The 20,551-nt window shown below is 41.8% G+C and overlaps 1 protein-coding gene across 2 annotated transcripts in view; it reads left to right on the top strand.

Moving 5' to 3' along the window:
* Nucleotides 1–8,785: 8,785 nt before the first annotated feature.
* Nucleotides 8,786–20,551, top strand: part of daam1a (dishevelled associated activator of morphogenesis 1a) — an 82,891-nt gene continuing 71,125 nt past the window's right edge. For both annotated transcript variants that reach the window (XM_067455839.1, XM_067455841.1), the window contains exon 1: nucleotides 8,786–8,894. The gene's annotated coding sequence lies outside the window, so the exon portion shown is untranslated. The remainder of the gene's footprint in view (nucleotides 8,895–20,551) is intronic.

The following is a 20,551-nucleotide window of genomic DNA, read 5'->3' on the forward strand; positions in this document are numbered from 1 at the left end:
AGATCGCCAATGTCACGTGATTTCAGCAGTTTTGCAGTTTCACATGCGATCATAACATGATTACACTGATTCATAACGGTTCGAAACTTTGTTTTGAAATTGGCCCATCACTATATAAGTCTGTCACAGGTTCAGGGTGTGACACTGGCTCTTCCTGTTGTTTGTCTTGTCCTGTCATTTTCCTGCAGCTCGTGATTAGGGTAATTAGCTTGATCACGAGCTGATCTCCCACACCTGTCCCTTGTTCCCTCAACCCTTTATATACCCAGCTGTGTCTATCTCTTGTTGTCAGTAGATCACTTCTTGTCACGTTGATGTTGGATGTCTGCACTACGTTCTGTCTTGTGTCTTACCTGTCTTTTTACTCTGCATTCAGGACCCTTAGACGAGCAGTTGCAGCAAGTGTTGTTACCTTGCTGGCTGGGTCTCGTTTCTTCCTGCCTCCTGTATTCTCGGTGGCCTTTCCAGCCAGCGTGTCAGCTGTGGTGTGCACTGACACAGCGGGAGCACCAGACAGTCTTCTCAGACAGTTTCCAGTCTTTTTGTTGTCTTTTGTTTATTTTTTGGTGTCTCTGGTTGGCCTGAATAAACTTGTTCTTTCACCCACTATTTGAGTCCTCCCCTTCATCACCTTCACGACAGAATCTACTGACCAACGATGGACTCAGCGGAGGAACTAGAGTTACGACGAGCTATTACTCAACAGGGCATTCTGTTGGGACGGCAGCAAGAAGCGATGTCAGCTTCTCATCATGCCATTACAGAGATGTCACGCCAGCTTGCAGATATTAGCCAGCGGCTCGAACAGCTACAGCCACACCCTGCCGTGGTTCCCTCCCCGAGCCAACTTGACACTGAGAGAGTGAATACCCGCCAGTCTGAACCTCGCCTGAACCCACCAGCTCCATATTCCGGTGAGCCCAACTCATGTCGTTCATTCCTATCACAGTGCTCCTTGACTTTTTCACTACAGCCCTCCTGCTTTGCGACGGAGAAGTCGAGGGTAGCCTTCGTCATCATGCACCTGTCGGGGCTTGCGAGAGAGTGGGGAACAGCTATGTGGGACAATGAGCATGATTGTTGCAGTACATTTGAGGACTTCTCAGCAGAGCTGCGCAAGGTATTTGACCGTTCGGCACTGGGCACCGAGGCGGCACGAGCATTGTCGCTATTACAGCAGGGTGCTCGGTCCGTATCAGAGTACTCTATCGAGTTCCGTACACTTGCAGCATCCTGTGGGTGGAATGCTAAGGCTCAGTGGGACCATTTTCTTCATGGCTTAGCTGAGCACATTAAAGATGAGATTTACTCACTGGAGTTACCCCCTTCCCTTGACAGTCTGATGGATCTCGCTATTCGGGTGGACAACCGGATTTCCATTCGTTCCCAGCATCGAAGGGCGGGGCTCCCTCACAGATCCATCAACAACGCACAGAGCACGGGAATGACTGCATCACAGCAGTTTGGCCGATCTGAGGAGGAACCCATGCAGATTGGGAGAACTCATCTGACTGTCGCAGAGCGGCATCATCGTCTCACCAACAACTTGTGCCTCTACTGCGGAGAGGCAGGGCACATGGCGGCGGTTTGTCCCTTAAAGGGGCAACGCAGATCTTTTGGAGGACGACGCACGGTGAGCGTTACTAACACGCTACTGCCATCTGGTGGTCGGTCCACACTCCCGGCTTTACTGCAGTTTGGAGGGGCAGCTCATCGAGTGTCAGCTTTAATTGATTCTGGGGCAGAGGGTGATTTTATGGATACTGGTCTGACTGAGCACTTGGGCATGTCTCGCTCTCTTTTGCCTGAGCCGATTTCAGCCAGAACACTTTGTGGCACACCCCTCACAAGAATCACTCACTCCACAAGACTGGTTAGCCTCACCATCTCTGGGAATCATTCTGAGGAGATTCGTTTCCTGTTGATTCATTCTCCCTCTGCTCCAGTGGTATTGGGGCACACTTGGTTAACTAAGCATAACCCTCATATTGACTGGGCTCAAAGCTCCGTATTGGCGTGGAGCCCATTCTGTTCGTCTCAGTGTTTGGTGTCTGCTTCTTCCCCATTAATGTCTGTTTCTGTGTCACAGGAGGAACCGGTGAGCCTGGCGGATGTACCAGAGGCTTACCATGATTTGAGAGCGGTGTTCAGTAAGTCCCGAGCTTCATCTCTTCCTCCGCACCGTCCGTACGACTGTGCAATAGAATTATTACCTGGCACTTCCCCACCCAAGGGACGCCTTTATTCGCTCCCCGGTCCTGAGAGGGAGGCCATGGAGAAGTACATCAGCGATTCTCTATTAGCTGGCATAATACGTCCTTCTTCCTCTCCAGCTGGGGCGGGGTTCTTCTTCGTGGGGAAGAAGGATGGTTCTTTGCGTCCCTGCATAGATTATCGAGGGCTGAATGACATCACGGTAAAGAATAGCCACCCTTTGCCGTTGATGTCCTCAGCGTTCGAACTCTTGCAGGGAGCAACCATCTTTACGAAGTTGGACCTGCGCAATGCTTATCACCTGGTTCGGATTAGGCAGGGGGACGAGTGGAAAACCGCATTTAATACCCCGACAGGTCACTTTGAATATTTGGTCATGCCCTTTGGACTCTCAAACTCCCCAGCGGTTTTCCAGGCACTCGTCAATGACGTGCTTCGAGACATGGTCGACCGGTTTGTATTTGTTTATCTCGACGACATCCTGATCTTCTCCCAGAACGAGCGCGACCATGTCCAGCACGTCAGACGAGTGTTACAGCGGCTACTCGAGAATCGCTTATTTGCGAAGGTGGAGAAGTGCGAGTTTCATGCACAGTCGGTTCCGTTCCTGGGTTTCGTTCTGTCGCCTGAAGGCATCCGAATGGATCCAGGGAAGGTAAAAGCGGTTGCTGATTGGCCCACCCCAGAGAGTCGCAAGGCGGTCCAGCGATTTCTGGGGTTTGCCAATTTTTACCGACGATTCATTCGGAACTTTAGCCAGGTCGCCCTACCACTGACGAATCTCACCTCCACACGAATTCGGTTCTGTTGGTCAACGCAGGCTCAGGAGGCGTTTGAAAATCTAAAGAGCCGCTTTGTTTCGGCCCCCATTCTTATCAACCCTGACCCGTCTCGTCAATTCATTGTGGAGGTGGATGCGTCAGAGGTGGGAGTGGGAGCGATATTGTCTCAAAGGTCACCTTCAGACGACAGAGTACACCCATGCGCATTTTTTTCTCATCGTCTTACCCCTTCGGAACGGAATTACGACATTGGGAATAAGGAGTTACTGGCTGTTAAGTTGGCGTTGGAGGAGTGGCGTGGTTCTGTCACAGGTTCAGGGTGTGACACTGGCTCTTCCTGTTGTTTGTCTTGTCCTGTCATTTTCCTGCAGCTCGTGATTGGAGTAATTAGCTTGATCACGAGCTGATCTCCCACACCTGTCCCTTGTTCCCTCAACCCTTTATATACCCAGCTGTGTCTATCTCTTGTTGTCAGTAGATCACTTCTTGTCACGTTGATGTTGGATGTCTGCACTACGTTCTGTCTTGTGTCTTACCTGTCTTTTTACTCTGCATTCAGGACCCTTAGACGAGCAGTTGCAGCAAGTGTTGTTACCTTGCTGGCTGGGTCTCGTTTCTTCCTGCCTCCTGTATTCTCGGTGGCCTTTCCAGCCAGCGTGTCAGCTGTGGTGTGCACTGACACAGCGGGAGCACCAGACAGTCTTCTCAGACAGTTTCCAGTCTTTTTGTTGTCTTTTGTTTATTTTTTGGTGTCTCTGGTTGGCCTGAATAAACTTGTTCTTTCACCCGCTATTTGAGTCCTCCCCTTCATCACCTTCACGACAAAGTTGTTATTTAGTTTTTGACGTCTTTAGTGCCATTTTTGGGTCTTAAGAGAGGAAATTGCATTGGTGTCCATTTGTGTTCCGAAGATGAACGGAGGACTTACGGGTGTCGAACGACATTAGGGTAAGTAATTAATGACAGAATTTTCATTTTTGGGTGAACCAACCCTTTAACCCCGCATAAAAAGCAGTGCTAACCCCACTTAAAGGCAGGGTAAGTGATTTGTTCCTCAAACATTTTTTGTTATGCTGGCTGAAACTCTCTTCACATCCTGATAGCAATAAAGGTTAAGTAAAGCTGCGTTTACACCACAGGAACTTTCTTCAGGAACTATAGGGACTTTGGAATGGTACTGTGGCTGCATCTGAAAACCTAAAGGCAGCTGACTTGTTGCCTCCTTGCCTTATTGTAAATGCACAAAAGTACATCAAAACTGATTTCAGACTGACTCTACAGCAAAATAGAGAGAACTTTGGGGAGAACTAAACAAATATTTAACTATAATGACATCAGAAGTGGAAAACATTGGTCAAAAATGTACATTTACACACAAAATAACCACCAAACACAACTTTCAGACGCCATCTTTCTTTTTCTAGCTCAACTGTCACCGAATGAAATGATTATCAAAAGCAGTGAATGATACATCTACAATGCCTTTAAAAATCGATCAGATGAAGGTCTCTCAGGAGGCAGGAGTTGAAGCGAACATTGGATTCAGATGCGTGTTGATGCCTTATTTTCTTGAAATGTGTACTCCGAAGGCAGCATTTTCCAGTTTTCAGACACAGCCTCTGTGTTTTTTTGACAGCAGGGACCAGTGTCTAAATAAAGTTCTGGGTTAAAGGTGGGGTAAGTGCTTTCTGGTAACCATTGTTGATATTTCAAATCACCAAAACAAACAAGCCCCTACCTCCAAAAAGGGTCTCGCCCCTATTTTGATAGCTCGGCCCCACACATACGTAACCCAGGCAACGACTATGGCAGAATCTGTGTGTTACTAATCCAGGTTGAACATTCAATGAAAAAGTCACCCCTTCCATCACAAAAACACAACCGGTCTCATGAGCAACTAACGACATTTTACAATTATGACCAGATTAGAGTTATATAGGGATCACAAAAACACAAACCGTTCTCATGACAACTCGATATTACACGAGCACGAGCACGAGTCCAACTAACAACACATTACAATTACGTCCGGATTAGAGTTATCATGAAAAGAGGAAACAAACATATATTAGGAGTATAGTATCTTACTTGTCTGACACATTTTGTAAGACAGTGAAGAGATTTAGATGCTCCATACGGTGTGGAAATGACCGGGTCTTTATCATTGCTGAAGTGAGCCACAATACGATCGTAAATGGACAAACAACACAAAAGCAAAAGCAAGCATATGTTAGTTCTCAGCTAATGTCCGTCACATGTGTCGTATGTTTTGAATAATAACTTGCACTGAGTGAGCGCTCTCTTCTTACATCAATAGTAGACACGCCCCTTAACTGCTGATTGGCTAAAAGTTTGTTATTGGACTCGGCAGAGTCCGTTTTGTAAAACAGTTTTGAAATAACACTTACCCCACCTTTAACACAGTGTCAGTGCTTAATTGATGGAGGGTGTGTCTGAAGCTGGTGCTGATGCGACCATCATAGTGACAACATCCAATCGTATTTTGTCATCATGTTTCATTATCATAATTCAGCACAGAAACAACTTTGGTCAGGGTCACAAACGATCTATTGATGGTGGCAGATGCTGGTTCCCCATCCCTTCTCATCCTCCTGGACTTAACTGCAGCTTTCGATACAGTTGACCATAACATCCTCCTTCACCGTTTACATTCCACCATCGGTCTCTAGAACTGAATATGTTGCGTTAGGAGAAGCTACATCCCTGTCACACAATGTCACCTGCGGTGTCCCTCAAGGCTCTGTGCTCGGACCCACCCTGTTCATACTCTACATGCTCCCCCTTTGCCGTCTCATCAGCCGGCATGGGATTTCTTTTCACTGCTATGCTGATGACACTCAACTTTACTTTAGGACAAGTTCATCTCCCTCTGCTGACCTCACACCATCCACTTTGATCACTTGCCTGGATGAGATAAAGGCGTGGATGAAGCAAAACTTTCTGCAGCTAAACAGCTCCAAGACTGAAGCTATCCTAGTCGGCACTCCACTTCAGGTCCAGAAGTCCGTTATCACCAGCTTTGCTTTCTCTGGTCAGGTCATTCCATTTTCCACTTCAGTCACCAATCTGGGGGTCAGAATGGAATCGCAGCTTACTTTTGAAGCTCACATCAAACATCTGTGTAAGACCTCCTTCTTCCACCTCAGAAACATTGCCAAACTTCGTCCCATTCTATCACTGGCAGATGCGGAGAAGCTTGTCCACGCCTTTATCTCCTCCAGGCTGGACTACTGCAATGCGCTCCTTATTGGCATCCCTAGCAAAAATCTCTAGAGGCTGCAGTGTATTCAGAACAGCGCTGCTAGGATCCTCATGAGGGTGCGCAAATACGACCACATCACCCCCATTCTAAAATCACTCCACTGGCTTCCTGTGTCGTTCAGGATCGAGTACAAGATCTCTCTCCTTACCCACCAGTGCATCCATGGTGATGCTCCCTCCTATCTCAAGGAACTCCTCACCACACAAACAGCCGCTCGTAACCTCCGCTCTGTTTCGCTGTATCGCCTTAAAACTCCCACAGCCAATCTCCATACTATGGGAGATCGGGCCTTCTGCTCTGCAGCCCCCAGTCTGTGGAATGCTCTCCCTGACCACCTGCGGACTCCACAGACTATAGATGCTTTTAAGCGTGGTCTTAAAACCCAACTTTTTAGCAGTGCTTTTAATTGACTTGTTACTTCTTTATTTTTTCAGTTTTATTTATTTTATTTTATTCATTTACTTATTTATTTATTGTTGTTGATTGTTTTTAATTCTGTAGCACTTTGAGATTTTGTTTAATATAAAGTGCATTATAAATAAAATGTATTATTATTATTATTATTATTATTATTATTATTATTATTATTATTATTATTATTATTATCATTATTATTATTATTATTATATATTACCCATTCAAAGTAAATGAGAAGTGTTGACGCCGACGCCCCATGCAGCATACTTTTTCAAAGTTCAGGAACTGTCTGGGGTCTGTTGAGTTCACGCAGCATTTTAATTGGTAGACTTTAATTGGTAGAGCAGCTTTTTATTTCAACCAATTTTATAAGACAACAATGGAGTTTAAAATGTACGCCCGATGGACCAACGACGAGGTTCAGGCTTCAGGCTTTATTAAGCTTATATGGAGAGGATGAAATGCGGAGGATGAACTGGAAAGTCACGCACAGTCCCACATAACCGGCGGTAGTCTACTTTAGATCGCATAAAATGTATTTATATATTTAAACTACAAGTGTGAAACGTTCCTCAATCCGGGATTAAAAATCACAGGAGCCTTAGTGAAAATACGGAAGCCCCGAACGGCCATGGGTAATAATTTTTGTCCTGTTTTGTCATGATCACGACTTCATTTTCTCATGATCTCGAGATAACAAAAGTTGTTTAAGTTAATTTAATTACTAGCAAGTTATGCTTCTGTCATTGCACTATTTCTTGCCCCAAAACATTAAACTTTTATTATTATTAAAAAAAAGTTGATATAACTGTGTAGGTGTTACAGAAGTCTAACATTAATTTTGACTAACATTAATTCCTTGAAATAAATTAGAGCAGGCAGTATGTCGTTTTGGGAATTCAAATTTGGTCAGTGTCGCCCCATGGCCCAATCTCTATCACCAGCTGCTGCCATGTCTGTAATTCCACCAGACAGCCCACCATGTTCAATCATTCCCATAATCCTTTGTAAGTCTGTCTGTGGCCTGCTTTTGCCTAAATAAATCCTATGGATCTCTTCTTTCAGTTGCTTTTAAGTGGAATGAGTGGCACATTAAACGTCACGTGACTTGCTGTATACATAAGTATTTTGAGAAAATGTTTTAATGGGGCATCAGTGTTCAATTGGTATTTCATACTAGTTCATGATGAAAAAAGTGTAATGTGTAATGATTATATTGACTTGTTTACTTATTGACTCATGGCACTGCCATGCTTCTGAACATTGCATCTGAATTTACATCTTACTAAAAATACTTTTAATGAGTTTACTTATCTTAATTATCTTATTATATTTGTTTAAGAAATAAATGTTTGGTATGATTTTTCAAAAATGTACAAAACTATAACGAACGAACGAACAAACAAATGAATGAATAAACAAATAAATAAATAAAATCCAATTGGATTAGGCCTGTTTATCCAGCCCTATAAATTAGTCTAAAATTTAAGGTTTACTTGCTAGTGCTCATGTTAATGGTCCTGTAAACTAAATTTTGCAAGATTTTCACAAATTAAAGGTTTTATTATCTATAATGATTTATTTGTTGTAGTGATTCCATGTTACAGAATGGAAAAGAAAGCTTTGTGACTACACTGGGAGTCTGGGATTCATTTTTGCACTCACATAGCCTATATATATAATAAAATAAAAAGCACAGAATAATCATGTTATTTCGTTGATCATTAATTTAACATTTCAAATATCAAAATAAGACACAGGCCTATTAACATTGTCTTTTGGATGTACTTTAAAAATGTTAGAAAAATGATCACATTATGGAGGCTACAATAAAAAAAGTGTAATATTTATTATTAATTAAATTCACATGTAATTGCATTTTATTAATAGGCCAATAGGAATTTACAGGCTTACAGCCATCTATTTTTATTTATCTATGAGCAATGCATGTGATTTAAATCCCCACTGCTTTTGGCGCTTCCCCTCGCGATCCTTTCTTAAGACACAGTAGGTCTACTACATTTCCCATGTAAACATGCGCCCCTTACGGTTGCGCATGCGTATTGATTGTCAATCCGTAGCCTAAATGGGATGACGTCACCCGCCTGTCGGGTCGTGCTGTATTGTTGCACAGGGGAATGAGAGAGCGCAGCGCACGAGCTCAGAGCGTTCGCGGGGAGGATGGGACTGTTTACAAGGTAAGTTCTCAATCTCAGACGTCAAAACTGACAGCTACACGAGACCTCCAGAAAAAACAAGTAGTATAAATAAAAACACGTTGGACTTCTTTTTTTAAGTTGTTTGTCTTTAAAGGGTGGGACATAGAAATACATGCGAAATCGGCGGTTCAATGGACGAGTGATTGTCGTCTGATTTATTAAACAAATGAAACATGTTTTTCCCCTGATTCAGTACATTTGTTTGCATTCAAACGCGTCCTGCTTGTAACAACGGATAATTAACAACTTTAATGTACTTCACTTTATAAACTGCACTTTATAGGCTACGTTGTTTGTTTACCAACTCATGACAGTTTGATTCAATGTTGCCATTTAAAACTTCTTTACACGCCAAATTTACTTCTGTTTAATTTAGACAGCAGTTGTCAGTGTTTTGTCAGCTGCTTTTTTGTGCTACTTTTCATTAAGGACAAAGGAAAGTTAATGATTAAGCAAATGGAAATGATCTACTTTCATGCACTGGAGTAGAAATGTTGGTGAGCTGTGTTTTAATAAATGACATGTTTTACAAGAAAAACCCACATAGATTATTAGAAGACATATATTGTTCATTCACAACAGCAGAAGTGGTGATATAGTATACTTGTGGTCTTGACAGAGTATGCTTTTTTAAAAAAAATAAAAGCACATTTGTTGTAGTTTTTCCTGTAATAAGCGTTTGATACTGTGGTTTTTGTGACTTGTATAACTAAGGGAAAAACTAAGGCTATTTTTAAGCTCATGTGATATGTTTGTGTGCTTTGACAAAATCAACATTCATGGTAGATATGCATGCATCTAAACTTTACTTCTTTTTCAAAATATTGATCATATCCCTCCCTGATTCCACCAGCCACAGCCTATTCATTATATGTCCCACACAAACTAACTTTTTTCAAAAGGAGCTATATGTAAATCTGGCAAAAACTGCTTATCAAAGCAATGTCAGGGTCTTTCGCATTACATGCAGTGGCTTCACCAAGAAGATCTTGGTTGGATCTTGATAGACTGTGTGTGTGGTCTGTTTGCTGATTGTTTGGATGAAAAATATAATACTTGGGGTCTTTCTTGTGTGATTATTAGTGAAACAATGGAACAATTGGAAGTGGAACAATTACGCCTGCACGCGATCCACCTCAGCATTTTAAATTATTGCAATAACAAGGAGTTATAGCGTTCTTCTGTGATCAAGCTCACAAGCACAGACTTGCAGTGACAATGTAAGCATTAAAGCAAAGAGTCTGATGCGACTGAAATTGCTGCTCGCTCATGGATGTAATGCAGGTTCGTTCACATCGAAAATCATTGCCACATTCCTTTATATCCGTGACTGCTCATCCAGGGCCGTCTGACCTTATTAATTTGTTGCACCGTGCAGTGTTCAGCGTCTCTCGTTTAGTCACACCTCTAGTGCTTAACATGCTGGGCGATAGGCCAAATCCCTCCAGCAGGGTCCAGAATTCCTGCCTGCAGTCCCGGCACTGCCTGCAGTTTTTGTTTTTGGGAGAGGGTTGATGGTTTATGTGAAGAGTGTGTGTGTGTGTTTGTACATGGTCGTGCACAGCAACGAGAGTTTGTTTTGTTTAATTGGGGAGGCTGGTAGAGATGCTGACATTAGACGTGTGGGAGATGTCTTTAATTACAGAGGTGGGGTCACATTGACACATCTCCACTGTATCAGGGCTAGAGAATGTCAAAATAGTGCCAAGATATGATACCGGGACTTCTTTCAGAGTGCAATCGATACCAGACTAAAGTCTCCACCCTCCCATGGGCTCTGTCTCTGAGCTAATCTGGTCAAGTGTTTTTTTTAGGTTTTAAGTGTTATGTGTAGTTTCTGTGTCTCTTGTACGTAACGTATGATGAAATACATTGTAAATAGAAATATGTGTAATATGTTGGCTTTTGTGGGATTTGAAACTGCTTTTCTTTTGCTGTGCAGACTGAACTGAAGTAAGAGAAGAACAAGTCGGTTTGGATTTTCTGATCTGATAATCACATTCTCACGTTTCTTTGATAAGATACAGATATTGTAATCTAGTTTCAAGTTTAAAGAGAATACCCAAAACCCTCAGTCCATGTCATGATGACAACCTCTCTACTGTATCCATGGCAACAGAGATTTCTTTAAAGCACTGTGAGGGATGTCTCTTGCTTGCCTAAAGTACTTTTATTGTTTTGACATTCTTCGTTTGTCACATCTACAGTACAGTAGATAACTTTAAAAGATAAACCCATCGAGAGCATGTCTGGGTGATAATTCACCTCAAAATCAAAAGAAAAGGTGTTTTATTTAAAGGTGCACTTTGTAGTATTTTTGTAGTAAAATATCCAAAAACCACCCGGCCAGTGTTATATATTTTCTTCAGATGAGTTCTTACAATATCCCAAATGTTTTCAACTATTTGTAAATTGTGAGAAAATTGCTATTTTAACCAAGCCGTCTGTCTGAGGGAGTCGCCTGTCAATTGTGTCATATCTGCGTTATCCTCGGTTCCTGGTTTAATTTGGCAGAAGCGCTTTACTCTTAGCAGTGTGCAACAAGTGTCACAGCAGCCGCTGAGCAAACGCACAGAGTAACGTCATTTTAAACACACTTAAATGTATTTAATATGATAAACAGAGCTGCGTAACCTCATACGCACACTGAAAAAGCAGAAATAGAGCTGGCGACTGTGTCCCTTCATAATAAAAGTCCCGCTGCTCTTGTGTGTTGTGTGACAATCGCTCCAACGATCTTGCTCAGCTCCCTCAACTCGGTCCTGCTGTGCTTCATATTAACGTTAATAATCGCATCCATGAACATGATTTCTGTCCGAGTCATTTCCCACAGGCTGTGGGGTGAAGACCACATTTCCCAAGATTCTGCTCTCAAACTTAATGTCATCAAACTACACTTTTTTTTTTTTATAGACGCCCTCAGTCAAGTGGACGGAAAAGTTCCATATCTCTTATTTTCAGTATCACTCTTTTAAAATATTTACAATAGCCTATAATAAATACTATAAAGAAAATGGGCTTCATTGTCATAACAATGGAAAAAATGCAATGTTATAATTTTCTTTAAAAAAAAATACTAATATATTTAGATTTAGTGGTAAAATTTAGTGGTAATGTTTTTGTTAGATTCACCCTTTAGGTGAATAGGAAGTTGCATTATGAACAAACTTTATATATTGTCATAAAGACATCAACTATTTGCCCCCCCCCCCCCCCCGCTTTTCCCCTCAGACAAATGTATTGTTTGTACAGAGACTGTATTTTTTACATTTTCAATCCCTTTACAACCTACCCAGAACAAACTGCCTTATAGTACAAAATATAATGACCATCAATAAAAATGAGAATTATGCAATAGTTAAATAATGACAAAATAAATGTAAATAAATAAGGGAAAGAGGAGTTAGATACGATAATTATAATCAGTGTAATAAACAGCATAAACCATATTGACTTATGTACAAGTACCTAAGCATCCAAGAAACAAGACTACAATACAGAGAGGTGTATGAAAAAGTTACAATAACAATGTAAATCCCAGGAATTACATTTATGGTTGATTATTTATATTATCATTAATATATAATATTATTATATTATATTATTTATATTATATTAATGATTTATTTATGGTGATAATAAGGGTTGCCAGGCATAAGAACATTTTTGAACATCATTGAATATAAAGTGCAGGTATAACATCAAATCATAAAGCCATTGCAATGCTTTAGGCGGGTTTGTAGATTAATTCCAATTAGGGCTGCACGTTTTCAAGTTTTTCATTAACCGTTAACCGAGGCCCTTAGCGGTTAATACTCGGTTAACCATAGTGTGCGTCGGGGTTATTTTTAGCTTATTAATTTGACGACCGCCATCTCCGTAGTGAACGCGCCTATATAGAGAAATGCACATCATGGATTACATAATCAGAGAGTAGCCTATTTCTTTTCGTTTTAAATTGTTAAAAGACATTTCAAGTTTCTTAAGATCTATTTCATGTCTGCGAGGCGTACGCTGAGTTTCGTTAAATTAGGATGAGATGCGCTCCAGTTCACGAGCAATGCAAGTGGCCGCGAGGGCGCCTGCATGATTAGAGCATGTAACGTTAGTAAAATATGCAGCCGAGAATGATTCACACAGACACAGCGTTTGACTCGCGCGGCTGATGAGCCTCTCCCGGCAGAGAGTTCAAGCATCTGTGGACTCGTCCCTTCAGCTCTGGCCATCTTGCTTTCAGTCCGCGATTAGCTTTTTTGTTTTCTTCATTACAGTTAAAGTAACCTCTGCTTTTCTCTAGTCATTCACAAGTTTCTCACTTCAAACTTTCTTTCTTCTGATCCGTTATGCACAGCGCGCGCGGCTCCCGCTCTGCTTCTGCCCTAATGCGACTTTTAGTCCAGTGCGACGTATGTTATTTTCCTCTTCATGACGCATATTTTGACTGATGCGACTCATACTCCGGAGCAACTAGCCTGAAAAATGCGGTAAGCACTGCATTGCAATACTTGCATTTTGCCCCGTCACTCTCATTTTTAAAGTGCTCCCACGCTATCTTTGCCCGCTTAGAAAGCTGGTCATGACTTCTTCTTGTGGATACTACCCTATGGATACTACAAATGTCTGGGAGCAAATTCAAGGCACGTCATTGACGCCATTTAACCGAGCAAAATGTTTCACTCGGTTACGCAATTTTTAACGGTTAATCGGTCAATCGGTTAACCATGGACACCCCTAATTCCAATGTAATAAAACCCATCTGTGAGCCAATAAGGATGCAAAGGCAATATTGTTTAGTTGCCTTTAAGTCAATAAAGTGTATTGAATATAATTGACCAGTATGGTGTGGGGCACATCTCGCATAACTAGACCTTTAGACTGACAGCAGAAAGTTTGGACTCTATTGCAGCTTTCATTGGCTAAGCAGTTTGACTGACTTGTAATACAACCAATCACAGTTGTTTTGTTCTGCGTCTTGTGAGCAGCGAACTTCACATACTTTTGAAAATCTATGTTTAGTTGAGCCATTTAGTGCTCTTTGTCTTCCACGAGTTCATCACAACATTTGTTTCCAGGCAGACCTTTAAAGAACATGACACTCATGTATCCTGGACATCCTGTAGTAGAATTCAACCAATCAGATGATGACTTCAAAACTCCTGAAGTTTCTAGATAAGTGCCATATACATCAGATGTTCAGCACACGTTGGTGTGACGTCTGAGGCTGAGCCAGGTCTGCTTCACCTGTGTGATGTCTTATACAGGTCTTGTCAAAAGTAGGATTAAAAAAAGCAGTCCGTGTTCTGCTTGGGTGCGTACAGTGTAAAACATTGAACTGTATTAAACTCGGTCGGGCGAAAGAGGTACCACCGTTCAGTTTCTCTTTTGATCTCTTTTTAACATGCTTGTCTTCTAGTGCTGGTGCCAGCCTTTTCTTCATCAGGTTGTATTCTGAACTGCACAAGCCTGCTGAAGGAGTCGTGTGTGTGTGTGGATGTTGATGTGCCTCAGGGTTTGTGTGCCTCAGATAAAGGAGGTGTTCTGGGAGGCCTATCCCAGCTCTGTCCAGTGTAGAGGAACAAAAGCCCAGTGTAGCTGTTTAAATTTGCCATTCTCTCCTGGATAAAGCTCGGACAATGCTCTGATCTCATGTTATTCATATTATGGTCTTGCTTGGCACCCTAGTGCTCCAAAAAGCATTGCACCTTTAACCACCCAAGGCAGGAGGCTCTCAGTTTGGGCAGGGGACCCAAATACCATTGAGCTGATCTGTCCTTTCTACTGGTTCCTGTAGTATCTATCATGGCCACAGCCCATGGCATCCTGTTGCAACATACATCTGACGCAAGAGCCCAAGTGGCATTCCTTAATGGAGATCAACTAAAGGTTTGCTAATACCATTCTACTTTGACAGTGCATTTGCGTTTGACTGGTATTCATGAAAATTTCTTGCTGTATAAGTATACTCGGATATAGTAGACTTTAAGCTTTATGATGCGTGGAAAGGTGCTAGTTTAGATAAACAAAATGAGGTAAAATTAGTTAAAATGAAGAGTTAATCTAATGTTTTCATGGGACAGGTGTGGAACATACAGTCTACTGTATGTGATTTAATGGATGCAATAGATTATATTATGTTGTACAACCCAAACATTCAAAGCAATTAGCCATTTTCCCTAATTAGTAGTCATTTAGCATAGATTTTTATCCCTAGCCAGGGGTCAAATATGATTATGCCTTTGAGAAGGACCCCCTAAAATATGCTGCTTTATATTTTTATTTATAAAGGCCCAATGATACAGGTTTATTTTTTATTTTTCCCTTTTCTCTTCCTTTTCTTTTTTGATCTGTTGTAGAAGCCGAAAGTTTTTTTCTTTTTTTTCTTCTTTCATCCAGCTTGAAACCTCTTGTCCTCAGTGACACATGGGAAGGCGTGACACTGCTTCTACATGGAATGGGTTTAAGTGATGGATTCACCAGATGGAGAAGGTGGTGGCCAGCAGCCATTGTCCATTGAATCCACTTCAGAGGTTCAAGTCATTTAGGAAAGAAGCAGCAGAAACGCCGTAGCCTTGAACTCCACTTGCACCAGGAAGACAGGCCGACAATTAATACTCTTGGGGATTGAAACAAAGATGTTTTGGAAGTCATTGTATTCAAAAGCCGAGGGGGCTAGCTAGCATTGCAGAAGGGAATGCCTGCGACCTGCCATTGTTAACTAAACATTTCAGTGGGCCATGAAATGTGTGCAAATGTGGGTTTAACTTAAGTGGAAATGCAAGTTTCTAACAAGACCGCTGAGGCTGAAAATGCAATCAAGTCTGAAGGTCTCTAATTGGCTCTGGATTGGAGCCGGCACATGCGGTAGGGTGTTTCCAAACAGTAGCCAGTGGCAATGTTATCCTCGGGGGGAATTTTATTGCCCTTTTTGTTACCAGGGTGAACCAGTATGCTTTTTCTGGTTTGGCAAAGACTAGAAGCCCTTAGGGTGCACATTAGAGCAATAATGGTGGGGAAAACTGACTACATTTATCCTGCGGAGTGGAAGAAAGGCCACAGAGCTCTCAGCTTTATCCCCTAGACTACGGACAAAAGCAAGACTGTTTGCGCCACCAGTCTTGCCAGAACTATTTCTGAAAAACGAACTATTTATTCACTTTCTTCTATATTTAATGAGGCCGATAATAGTTGCAGTAGGGTTAGGGAATGCTAGGTCATGTCTCTGACTTAATTATTTCCATGTTAGCTACCACTAGCTGTCAGACTTAATGGTTAAATGGTGCTTGTCAACACTGGCTGTCATATGAAGCTATGTTTAAGTGCAATTCAATCACAGGTTGTCTCTCAAGGGCGAGGCTCTGAGTTGTCACCTTGAATTCATCCGCCTATGTGTGACACACCTTAAATGAAAAAAAAAATGTATCCAAACCCAAAACATTGACTATATTGTCCTTTAAACATTAGACATAGACTTTTAATGAAGAAAAGGGTGGGTTTTATTCGAACAGAACATCATATCTCAGATTGTTTTGAACTGCTGTGGATTAGATTTGTTTCATATCAAATAAAGAGGACAGGACACTGTCCCCCAATGGACTGGCTGCTGTGTTTTCAAGATCTTTCTGGCAGATTTACTATTAGAATTTTACTGTGTTTGGACAGTGACATGAAGAAACAGGATATCCCTTCTTTTACGAACACAAAAGAGGCTTTTTTTGCTGTGTAATGAGTGGGTGTGTTAAAATGACTCTTGTGTAAATAAAATGAATGATTTCTGCTGGCCTTTTGTAACTTTCATACTTTTTCTGTGCATCCCCGTTCTGGTTTATTAGAGCCAGGCTTTTATCCATTCCGCCGTAGGAGGTTTTTGGCCAAAGGGAAAGTTTCTATTTCTTCACTTTGTTATAGTATTTTGAAAGGAGCAGATTGTTCTGGGATATCCTGGGTGAAGGTCAGTGGTGGGTGGTGGAATAGCCCTCTGCAGATCGAGTGTTGTCATACTATAAACACTTTCACACAGGCCCATGGGTCTACATGATGCACATCCTGTCATCAGGGCAGGCACACCCACTTCCCACACCCGTCTCTTTACCTGGCAGTCTAAGGGTGTGAAAAATCCTCGCTCAGGATACGCTCAGAATCTGAATGTTTACTCAAGACACGCCTTACAACCTGAAGAATCAGATCGGGTTCTTTCTCTCATACTTGAGTTTGTATCTGATTAAATGCTTTGCATTTTGTGCTGCACTGATTGAAGAAAAGAAATGATTGAAATAGTGTCCTCGTCTCACAGTGCGGGTGTTCAGATATGTTGAGGCGTGATTAAAGGCTGTTGCTGTAATGTAGGCGGTAAGTGACTGAAGTCCCCTGCCAATTGCCTGAGGTTTGAAGAAAGATGTCAACTAAGTCTTTTTTTAATCAATGCGAGATCTACACAATAACTGATTTTAAAGTGATTTTAATTTAATCATCAGTAGATGAAAGTGCAAAAGTAATGTACTTAAAGCAGCACTAGGTAACTTTTCAACCTTCATAATATATTTTCAAGACTCTTGTGATGATACATTGACTTACAATAGGTTGAATGACACGTCTGCCATAGCCTGATGGGGTCTGTATCGTTTTTAATCGTACTTTTAAACTTTGAGTTTTGGGTAGTAACCCGAGAACAAAAAGAACTACATAAGCATAAGTAGGGCTGTATGATTTTTGCTAAAATGTGAATCACGATTTTTCTCCATGGGAATTGAGATCACGATTCTCTGACACGATTCTCATTTTTTTCAATCAAAATGTATTGCACTCAAGTACAAAAAAACAAAACACGACATTCAGTATAATAAAGTGCAGGAGTAACAAAAAAAATTCTACCTCTTTTCTTTAGTTTAGACACCTTATAATAATAATTTTAAAGCTCTATGTTGTTGAACATAAGAGAACATTAAAATATACAAAAATAAATTAAAATAACTAAATAGAAACTGTGCTTTTTGCTCCAATCGCCACATAACCTTAAAGGTTCTTGGCCAAGAACAACATTTTGAGGTGTCAGGGAGGAACGCTGGCATGTTATAATCTTCCCCCTGTGCTAAAAACCCTTTCTGATGGGGAACTTATAGCAGTGATACAGAGGTATTTCCTTGCTAGCAAAGACGGTATTGGATATTGTCCCTTGTATTTTTTTCATTAGACTATGGGGTCATCTTCGCTGGCAGTGGGTGCGTTTACATGCACATTTAAGCCGATTATGCCTAATGAGCCAACAATGAACATGGTCATGTAAACACGGTAACCCGTTTTCTTTTATCGGAGTAAGGTCATAAACGGCGTAAGCATAAACCGGTCGACACAGGGAGTTTTTGCCTTTTACCCCGATTTCGCGCTGCATGTAAACGCATTAACCTGCTTTCGTCGGCTTATCCAAGTGCGCATGTGTTATGGGGGACAATAACGGAAACTTCGAGCAGATTTAAATGCATCCAGACTAGGGCTGGGATAAACGATTATTTTTTAAACGATTAATCTAGCGATTATTTTTTCGATGCATCGATTAATCTAACGATTAATTTTTCCTGTCCGATTCGGTTAAGATTCGATTCGATTACCGATTATCTCCCCATTAATTGCCTAATAGCTATTTATACATGTTGATTTAATTATCTGAATGAAAAAACGAATTCCTTAACATTGCAATATGTTTATTGCTCTTAAAATTCCAAAGTAAGACTATACAAGAGCAATGCATTCAATAAAACCTTGAAAACATAAAGTAGGCTACACACACACACACACACACACACACACACACACACACACACACACACTCACACTCACACTCACACTCACACTCACACTCACACTCACACTCACACACACACACACACACACACACACACAAATAAATAAGTATTAACCTACAACAAAGAAACATATTATACGATTTTTCTATGTATGCAACTCAGCCTACAGGCTATGCCTGTAATACATCGATTAAATATCAACAAGTTGGTTAATCAAATCCGGGGACACACTGCAAGCGTGAGCGTCTCGGCTGCGTGGCGTGTCCGTTTTTGTTTCGGCTCCCATGTTAACAGGTTGGAGTTTGCACACTGCCTGTGACGCGCGGAAAACGCGTGCATGCTGGAAATAGAAGAGCGCTATTTTTCACGTGTGTTGGGAGCGTCTCCAGGCAAAATAGAATAGGAAAAGATGTTTATATATCATGTTGACACGAATACATATTATTAAATTACATTTTCATGTTTGAAAGTCTGTAGGTTTACATAAATGCAGATATAGGCCTAATTGTAATAATAAAAAACGTCAATTATCGATTTTGAAATATTGCAACTGTCAATACAGAACGAAATATTCTGTAGCCTATTTTGCCATCAATACCATAGATATGTGTTATATCATAGATATGATATAACACATGATATGTGTTATATCATAGATATTGTCATATCATAGATATGACAATAAGAACACTTATGCACGTATGCTGTTTGTTGACTTCAGCTCAGCATTCAACACTGTCATCCCAACCAAGTTAATAGCCAAACTGGGAGACCTGGGCATCAACACCTCAATGTGCAACTGGATTTTGGACTTCCTGACCAGCAGACCCCAGAATGTTCGATCAGGCTCCACGTCCATCACACTCAACACTGGTGTACCACAGGGCTGTGTGCTTAGCCCGTTTCTCTACTCCCTCTTCACCTCTGATTGCAAGCCTGTGTATGGATCTAATTCCATCATCAAGTTTGCAGACGACACTACGGTGATTGGTCTCATCAGCAACAACGATGAGACTGCCTATAGGGAGGAGATCCAGCACCTGGCCACATGGTGCACTGAAAATAACCTGCTCCTCAACACCACCAAAACGAAGGAGCTCATCGTGGACTTCAGGAAAGACTCAAGAGGCACACATGACACCATCCACATCAACGGAACGGCTGTTGAGCGTGTCTCGAGTTTCAAGTTCCTGGGGATCCACATCTCGGCGGATATGACCTGGACAACCAACACCTCCAGCCTGGTCAAGAAGGCTCACCAGCGCCTCTTCTTCCTGAGGACACTGAGGAAGAACCAACTCTCCTCGACTATCCTGGTGAACTTCTATCGCTGCGCAATAGAAAGCATCCTGACCAACTGTGTTACAGTATGGTATGGGAGCTGCTCTATTGCAGAGCGCAAGGCACTGCAACGGGTGGTGAAAACTGCCCAGCGCATCACAGGGACTCCACTACCTGCCATCGAGCACATCCAGAGGAAACGCTGTCTGCATCGAGCTCGCAGCATCCTTAAAGACTCCTCTCACCCAGCCTACAGACTGTTTACTCTCCTGCCCTCCGGCAGACGTTTCAGGTCCCTCCGGACCAGGACCAGCAGACTAAAGAACAGTTTTTTTCCAAAAGCTGTCTCTTTGCTGAACTCTAACCCTCGCTGACCCAACTCCCCTCATACATGGCTAACACTCCTCTCCCCCCTCACATCTGCCTTTACTTCGTTTGCACTACTGGAATGTTCATTTGCACTACAGACTGTTTAATACAGCGACAGCTGTTTACTTAAGCACCTTGCACTACTCCACCTTAACTTGAATATGCTCATTTGCACTATATCATACATTG

Source organism: Pseudorasbora parva, chromosome 10 (genome assembly GCF_024679245.1).
Source record: "Pseudorasbora parva isolate DD20220531a chromosome 10, ASM2467924v1, whole genome shotgun sequence".
Lineage (NCBI taxonomy): Eukaryota > Metazoa > Chordata > Actinopteri > Cypriniformes > Gobionidae > Pseudorasbora > Pseudorasbora parva.